Genomic DNA, 9660 nt, shown 5'->3' with positions numbered 1-9660 from the left:
TCCTCATCTGAAGAAGAATCTGACAGCAGTTCTGATGATCCTGAAGACATTGGAAGGGAACTTGCTATGCTTGTCAAGAAGTTCCAAAAACTCACCAAGAAGAAAGGCTTCAGAAAGTCTTCCCGATCAAGTTCAAGGAATGATGAAGCTCCTGCTCATGACTACAAGAGGAAAACATGTCACAAGTGCAAGAAACTTGGCCACTTCATCTCTGATTGTCCACAGTGGGACAATGAGAACAAAAAGAAGAAGAAGAGCAAGGAATATGACTCTGACGACAAGAAAAAGAAGAAGAAATACTCAAAGTCTTCTTCCAAGTCTTCCTCAAAGTCTTCATCACACAAGAAGAGCTCATCTAGCAAGGCACGTGCGTTTGTTGGCAAGGAAATGGATTCAGAGGAGTCTGCTTCTGAGGAGGCGGAGGTGGAGTCTAAGGAGGAATCCGACTCAGGCGTCGCAAGTCTGGCTACAACATACGTTGCCAAGTCCATCTTCAACAGTGAAGACAATGACTTCATCACCGACACCGATGCAAATGACAAGGACTACTCCGCTTCTACCTACTGCTTCATGGCACGCGGTGCCAAGGTAAACACACGCACTACTCACTATCAAACATCTAGTGACGATGACTCTGATTGTGGTTCAAAACCTAGCTACAAAACACTTGCAAAAATTGCAACTGAATAACAGAAAGCCATGGAACATATTCAAAAACTGTTAGACAGAAGCGATGATCTGTTAGGTGCTGAAATGACTCGATCTGAATCCTTAATTGAAGACATAAAAAATCTTCACGTTAAGTATCAGGAACTTGAAAGTCGTCATGAAACTCTCTCAACAACTCATGAAAAGCTTTCCTATGATTATCTTCAAAGGAAGCAGGATCTTGAGAAATTGAGAGCGGTTCATGAAGATCTTCAAACGGAAAACGAGTCACTTCGCGCCAAACAGATCAGTCCCGCTCAGGAAGGATTTGAACCACCATGTCTTAAATGCATTGAGCGTGATAATGCTACTTCTGTTGCTGAATGTTCTACTGCTACTGCTATTGCAATATCTTCAACTGTTGATGTGGTAGCTAACCCCTCTGCTGAGGATACCACCGCTATTGCTGATGAGAATGCTAGGTTGAAGACATTGCTTGAAACAGGGATGTACAAAAGTCTTCAAGGGCATCAGACACTATGTGATGTTCTCAAAAAGCAGATTCTGAACCGAAACCCTAGGAAAGAGGGTGTTGGGTTCGTAAGGAAAATGAATGCAGATGGCTCTTACTGGAAACCTGAGCAGTACCCCAAAACCATGTGGGTTGCTACAAAGGAACCTTCAGCAGATCCGTCCAATCTAACTGGCTTCACTTGTGCTAACCCCATTATCATTGATGAATCCTTTGATGCAAACTATATACTGTTTAAGAATCAGAATGGTGAAGTATTTGCCAGGTACATTGGTACTAACAGCAGGAATGGACCGCCTATGAAGAAGATCTGGGTTCCGAAAAGGTGTCTGGAAAATCTTCCTGTGAATGTCTTCATGACACCTCACTTGAAGAAGACAAACCTCAGACCAAAGGCTTCATACGGTACAAAGGCTTCATACAAACAGAGGACTCACCTGAGTCGCACTAACGCAAATGTTTTGCAGGGAAACCATACTCAGGCATATGAATATGAGAGCGGTTCATCAAACCGCCATGTTCGTAAGACCAAGAACTATTCTGCTTATTCTTATGAGTACTATTGTCCACCTGCAAGACTGTTTGCTAAGGCTTCAAAGACAAAATTCTCAGATGCTGCACTTAGACTTATTGCTTCCAAGCCACCCTTGAAGATGTGGGTGGTTAAGAAGGCTTAACTCTCTTTTGCAGGGAAAGGTCTCCAGCAGAAAACCAAAATCGTCTGACGCTATTGCTGGGGACCTTAAACATCTTGTAGGGCGCAAGATCAAATGCCCAAATGGTCTTACTATGTACTTCGTACCTGAATCGCTTGCTACTCTCCCTATTAGTCCTAACCTGGATCTAAGCTTTCATAACCCATTGGTTCATCAAATGTTTTTGCTTCACAATGCTCTTGGTGAAGCCTATCCCCCTAACTGCACTGTAGGGTACGACACCAGCGTCTTCAGAATGGATTATTGATAGTGGGTGTACAAATCACATGACTGGCAAAAGAAGTCTTCTTATGGACTCAACCTTACGTCCATCCGACAAGAGCCACATCACATTTGCTGACACTGGTAAAAGTAAGGTATTGGGTCTAGGTAGAGTTGCAATTTCAAGGGATCAACACATGGATAAAGTCATGCTTGTTGAATCCCTTGGCTTCAACTTAATGTCTGTCTCAATGCTTTGCGATTTGAACATGATCGTAATGTTTGAAAAATATCGTTGCCTTGTACTAATGGAATCTGACAAGTCTCTAGTGTTTGAAGGGTATCGAAAAGATGATTTGTACGTGGTAGATTTCTTAGCAGGGCCACAGCTTGCGGTATGTCTTCTAGCAAAGGCTTCAGAATGCTGGCTCTGGCATCAGAGGCTTGGACATGCTGGCATGAGGAACCTCCACACCCTTGCGAAGAAGAAGCATGTCATAGGCATCGAGGGCGTCAAGTTCAAGAAAGACCACTTATGCGGTGCCTGTGAAGCAGGGAAGATGACGAGGGCCAAACATCCCTCGAAGACAATCATGACCACTACTCGACCCTTCGAACTGCTTCACATGGATCTTTTCGGTCCCACTCATTACTCAACTCTAACTACTACTGCTTGCCTCTATGGCTTCGTTATTGTTGATGATTATTCTAGATATACTTGGGTGCACATAATCCTTTACAAGACTGAAGTGCAGGATGTCTTCAGACGCTTCGCCAATCGAGTTATGAACAATTTTGGCGCCAAGATAAAGCACATCAGAAGTGACAATGACACTGAATTCAAGAACACTGGCCTTGATACATATCTTGATACCTTGGGCATCACGCATGAATTCTCAGCCCCGTACACGCCACAGCAGAATGGCGCCATCGAACGCAAGAACAGAACACTAATTGAGATGGCCAGAACGATGCTAGATGAATACAAGACCCCAAGAAAATTCTGGCCCGAAGCCATTGATACTGCATGCCATACAATCAATCGTGTTTATCTTCACAAGCTACTGAACAAGACATCTTATGAGCTCCTTACTGGCAAGAAGCCAAATGTCAGTTACTTCAGAGTATTTGGCGCAAGGTGCTGGATCAAGGACCCACATCACACCTCAAAATTTGCACCAAAAGCACATGAGGGTTTTATGCTTGGATATGGAAAGGATTCGCACTCCTACAGAGTCTTCAATCTCTTTCATTACAAAGTGGTTGAAATAGTGGATGTGCGGTTCGATGAGACCAACGGTTCACAAAGAGAGCAGCTGCCAAATGTGCTAGATGAAATTCCATCCAGTGAATCAATCAAGCTAATGGGAATTGGAGAAATTATACCTTCTAAAGCTCATCCTGAAAAAGAACTTATCATTTCAGCACCTGATCAACATGAAGATAATGCTCAGCCTGAAGATATTCCTTCCAACAACGACAATGGACAGCAAGAGCAAAGTCTTCGTCCTGTACATCCTCGTGTTGCCAATGAAGTGCAGATTGAAAGAATAATTGATAGCATCAATGCACCTGGTCCACTCACTCGTTCAAGGGCAACTCAACTAGCAAATTTCTGTGGGCACTTCGCATTCGTCTCAATAACAGAACCCAAGAAAGTTGAAGAAGCCTTCATGGAACCTGAATGGATTCAAGCTATGCAAGAACAGCTTCAACAGTTTGAGCTGAATAATGTATGGGAACTGGTTAAGCGTCTTGATCCACGGAAGCACAATATAATAGGCACCAAATGGATATACCGCAACAAGCAAGATGAGCATGGTCAAGTTGTCAGAAACAAAGCTCGTCTCGTTGCTCAAGGATATACTCAAGTGGAAGGCATTGACTTCGACGAAACATTTGCTCTTGTGGCTAGACTTGAAGCCATACGCATACTGCTGGCCTATGCAAATCATCATAACATACTTCTATATCAAATGGATATGAAGAGTGCCTTTCTCAATGGCAAGATTGAAGAAGAAGTGTATGTTGCACAACCACCTGGCTTTGAAAATCCAAAACATCCTGACATGGTATACAAGCTTAACAAGGCACTGTATGGCCTCAAACAAGCCCCTCGGGCCTGGTATGACACACTCAAATACTTCCTGAAGAGCAAAGGCTTCATACCCGGTTCCCTAGATCCCACTCTTTTCACGAAGACATATGATGGTGAACTGTTTGTGTGCCAAATATAGGTGGATGACATTATCTTCGGCTGCACCAATCAGAAGTACAGTGAAGAGTTTGGATATATGATGCAAGAGCAATATCAGATGTCCATGATGGGGGAGCTGAAGTTCTTCCTTGGTCTTCAAATACGACAACAACGCAATGTCATCTTCATATCTCAAGAGAAGTATCTCAAAGATTGCCCGAAGAAGTTTGGTATGCAAGACTGCAAAGGCTTCACAACACTAATGCTAGCCAAACATCATCTGGGTCCTGACGACAATGGTAAAGAGTTCGATCAAAAGGTATACCGCTCCATGATTGGTTCTTTACTTTATCTATGTGCATCTAGGCCAGATATTATGCTTAGTGTTTGCATGTGTGCTCGTTTTCAAGCGGCACCAAAGGAGTCGCATCACTTAGCTGTGAAGCGAATTCTTCGATATTTGGCTCACACCCCAACTCTAGGATTGTGGTATCCAAAGGGCTCAGAGTTTGATCTGGTTGGATTCTCGGATGCTGATTATGCTGGTGACAAAGTTGATCGCAAGTCTACATCAGGCACATGTCACTTTCTGGGACGATCACTTGTATGTTGGTCTTCAAAGAAGCAGAACTGTGTATCTTTCTCCACTGCTGAATCTGAATACATTGCTGCTGGATCTTGCTGCGCTCAGCTTTTGTGGATGAAGCAAACACTCAAGGACTATGGCATTCATCTGAAGCAAGTGCCACTTTACTGCGACAACGAAAGCGCCATCAAGATTGCTAACAACCCAGTTCAGCACTCGAAGACAAAGCATATTGAAATTCGTCATCACTTTCTCAGAGATCATGTTGTGAAGGAAGACATTGATATCATACACGTCAACACTGAAGAGCAATTGGCAGATATCTTCACCAAGCCCTTGGATGAGAAGAGGTTTTGCAAGTTACGGTGTGAGCTAAATATCCTGGAATCCTCAAACGTCCTGTGATCAGGCACACATCCTAACCCTTATGCATATTGATCACTTAGATGTGCAACACACGAAGTGAAGTATATCTTCAATCATTGAAGACATACATTCTAAATGTGAATACATTAATGTGGAATTTGACTTCGGAGCGCCACGATAATTGTGCGCCGTGTCTGGGTCTAATACTTCTTATACGGTGGGTAACGCCACCACCAAACGTTCTATTTTGAAGTGTTTCACTCATAGCGTTACCTTGCAATGTCTTCACATTTGGTTTGGCTTCGATCTCAACATATTTTCATGATTATCTTCACTATGTTGATTATATATATATATATATATATATATATATATATATATATATATATATATATATATGCTAGTGTATTGTCCTCTACAGCATTCACTTATAGCTATGTCTTCGTGTTGAATCTTTTGAACTAAGTGAATGTGATCGGACCCTAACCTCTCTATGCTTTCTATCTCAAACTCTATCTCTCCAAGTCATATGCATTCTATTGAAACTGTCGAATGTCTTCTCTGCGTCCTTGTCAGCAGAAGATACAGAGACAACCATTAAGTCCGTTTTCAATGCTCATTCCTCCACATGAATTCCGGAGAAGTAGGAACGACCACCCGACAATCCAGGCGTGCGTGGGACGTGGAACAAACCCCAAAATTCCGCATAATGGCCACGTGTTCCTCAAATGCGAATCGCCAGGGGCACCTGTGTAATAGCAGAGTGCCGCCCCTGTGCCTATAAATACACACTCATGGCGGTCATTATCTCTTCTTCCACCCTCGCACGAACCCTAGCGCCACCGCTAGCTCTCGACGACGCCGGCGACGAAGCGCTTCGCTGCCGCAACCTCTCCGACGCCGTCTTCATGCCGACCGCGGACATCGTCCTCTCTGCCGTCGCCGTAGGTGTCCTCCGTCGCCAAGTTAGGGCACGGAAGATCGAACTGCTCGGCCTCATCTCCCACTTCGTCTAGCAGTTCTGAGTGTGGTAAATAAAACTCCCTTTTTTACAGCACCGTTGATCCTATTGATCTGTCACTTTCTACCACAGGCAGTTTCTGTTCACACAAGCTAGATTTCTCTCATACTGCATCTCATAAACATGCCAAGTATATTCACTTGTGCTTCACAAAGTAGTTAGATTCCTCACTTGTACTGATCTGTGGATTCGTACAAATCTGGAACCAACTTCTTATCTATGAGTGAATGTCTTTGCACGATGAGGTCAATGTCTTCTAAACTGATTTATCTTCAAAATCTTATGAGAATGCATATGACCTCTTCCCCTTCCCTCGCACCTTAATGCTGTCACAGGTACATGTCCGTGGGAGAATCCTTTGGTTCTCATAGTCTGCATTCATTTGCAGAATTCTTACAGCATCACATAAATTCTCCCGAAGCCAGTTCCTGTTGGTCCAGCAAATGAAAACCTTTGAAGCCTTTGAACGTCTTGAAGCCTTTTAAGTTAAAGTTTATGGCTTCAGAGAAAGCAGCAAGGAAGGGTGGCAGAAAGCATCGTGGTGAGACCTCCAGAGATCTGCCAGATGAACTCTCAGAAATGTACAAGACAAATCCTGAAGAGGATTATAGTCAGCGCAAGACCCGAATCCAATGGATTCGAAGATATTGGGCAGAACAATGGTTCAAATACAGATTTGTGACCCAGGAGTATGCTGAGAAAAACGCCATCAAGAGACCGTGGGGAGACATCCTATTCAAGAATCTTCTACCCATGTCCAGAGATGAAGCCATTGCTCAAGGCTTCTATCCATGCATGGTCCATGGACCACAGCCTGCTGATGCACACTCGTCGTCACTGCTATGGTGTCGTGACGACAATCTGTTCAAGCGCAACTTTCAGTTTGCTCAGAACTCAGGGAAGCAGAACAAGAAGACTTTTGGGTTAGACTTCAACCCTGGTCCCTCATCTCCAAGGGCAGATAGCACACGACATGCAGAACCCAATGTCATCGGTCCTTTCGCCAACCTTGAAGGCCTCATCACCTACATCTTGGTTCAAGGGACTGCAGTGAATGAGCCTGCAGCTGACACTGAGTCTGATGACGCGCCTGCAGTGCCGAAGCCAAAGCAGTTGAAGAAGCCAAAAGCTTCAAAGCCGGCCCCTTCACTAAAAATCTCAAGGGCGAAGCCATTGGCAACTGCACCTCCTGAAGACAGTGTGCAGTCTGAAGACTTATCACGCGTCTCAAGGCCCCAGAAGGCCAAGATGCCTCTGTCTCACACTGGCAAAGAGCTAACAGCTGCTGCCATTCTGCGCAACGACGACATTGATCTGTCAAGTGATGAAGATCTTGCAGATGACGCTCTTGAGCAACTCATCAAGAGCAAAGAAGAAGCAGAAATGTTCAATGATCTGCCTCTCTTTGATGTCACCATCATCCACAACTTCATTGACGAGTGGTTTGACACGCCAAACATCAGCTTTGAAGATCTGCAGCTACCCATTGGCCTCAGTGTCGCCTTCCAAGGCGCCATTGCTTCAGAACTTGCTATTGCCCAGCGCATTGTTGAGCTGAAGCAGAAGATTGACTATGAAAAGGCTCAGTTCAAGAAGCATATGGCCAAGCTCAGCGTGCAAGAAGTGAAGAACTTCAAGACAATGATGCACGAGCTCAAGGAAGCCTTTGTGAAGAAGCGTGCAGAAGCTCAGGGTTCGCGTGAGCGCATGAAGACTCTGGCTGACAGATGTGTGCAAGCGTATAATGAGGCTGAGAAGCGCAAGGCACTTGGGCGTCCTGGCATCGACCCCAGGATGGCCGCAAAGAAGAAGAAGAAGAAGCCTCCTATGGCTGAATCTGATGCACCAAGGCAAGAAGCAGTTCCGATTGTCTTCCCAACAAGAATGACTGGCTCGAAGCCAAAGAGCCGGTCAACAGCTTCAGAGCTCAAGCAGACAAGAACTGCTGAGGCTGAAGCCAGGAAGAGGAAACACTCTGGAGACTCTCCTACTGCCCCCACCAAGAAAAAGAGAAAGACCAAGAAAGCTCGGGCTGCTCCCACATAGCCCTTGATAGTTGAACCCATTTCTATGGTTCATCCTGACGCAGAACGTCAACTGACAGTTTATGAGCCTGCTTCCACAGAGGCTCCTGAAGCTGAAGACATTCCAGCAGCTGATCCCATCGCTGCTGAAGACATTGGTCATGATGACAATGTAGAAGATGATGCAGTCCTTCCTCGGTTAGAAAACAATGAACTCATCAGCATTGGTCGTCCACTGACGCCAATTGCACATGATGCTTCATGGGCGGATCGCCCACAAGAGGAAGAATACTATGAGGCCCAGCCCACTCCAACTCCACAGGCGTCGTCTGCGTTCCGCAGGCTTCGCAAAGGTCCAAGGCCTCAAGTCTCTGCTGAAGACATTCCGGCTGCATCAGCCGCAGAAGAAGAAGTACCACAAGATCCCATTCCCTTGCTCCACCAAGAAGCAGTTCTCCAGGAGAACGTGCCTGTGACCGACCCTCCAGCTAGTCAAGTGGAGGATGAAAATCTTGAGGCTGCCACAACCAACAACGAAGCTAATGTGGAGCCCTTCCCAGCAAAAGCTTCAGAAGACAGCGAAGCCACTGATCCTGCCACTTCTGTTCCTGAGTCTGCTGCCGGTCCCCAATTCAACTATCATGTTGAGCACATGCCTCAGGTCCAGAAGCCAATCCCAAGACTGTCAAGGTTTCCAGGTCCTACATCAGCACCTGGCTCCTTCAACATCAATGGCTTCAGGGCAGACAACACGTTCTTCAATAGCTCCAGGAACCCCTACTCAAGGGAAAGGATATCATCTGATCGGTTCTGGAGCTATCCTCAGCGAAACTATTACTCTTGCATTTTTACAACCAAGGTCGCATCTTCCCACACAAGCGCCTTGACGTTGAAGCTATAGTTGGTCTGCCATGTCTAGAAGAAGCGTTGGATTGCTTCAAGCAAGTGGGTCTGCTGCAGTTTGTTACTGATGAAGAGCATTGGAATGAAGAGCTGCTGCTACAATTCTATGCCACGCTTCACATCAAAGGGTACAACAGAGATCCGAAGACTTGGGTCCTGGAGTGGATGACTGGCAACGTTCATCATGAAGCCAATGCATTTGACATCATTGAGCTCACTGGCTTGCCCACTCCTGGCGATCTCTTCGAGCAAGGCTGTCAGCTGCATGCTGAAGCTATTGAGAGCATCTTTCAGCGGCCAGAACCTGATATGAGTCAAATGCTCAGCATGATGAAGCCATTGCCCCAAGATGCTGCGTATCCCACAGAGTTCTTCGTTGAAGACCTTGAGTACCTGCCCAGAACCATCTATCACATCATCAGGCGAACTCTCTGGCCTATCAAAGGGCACTCTCCAAATGCCAAGC

Source organism: Triticum aestivum, chromosome 5A (genome assembly GCF_018294505.1).
Source record: "Triticum aestivum cultivar Chinese Spring chromosome 5A, IWGSC CS RefSeq v2.1, whole genome shotgun sequence".
NCBI classification, from domain to species: Eukaryota; Viridiplantae; Streptophyta; class Magnoliopsida; order Poales; family Poaceae; genus Triticum; species Triticum aestivum.
The sequence above is the reverse complement of the archived record's forward strand: the minus strand, read 5'-3'. Positions refer to the sequence as shown.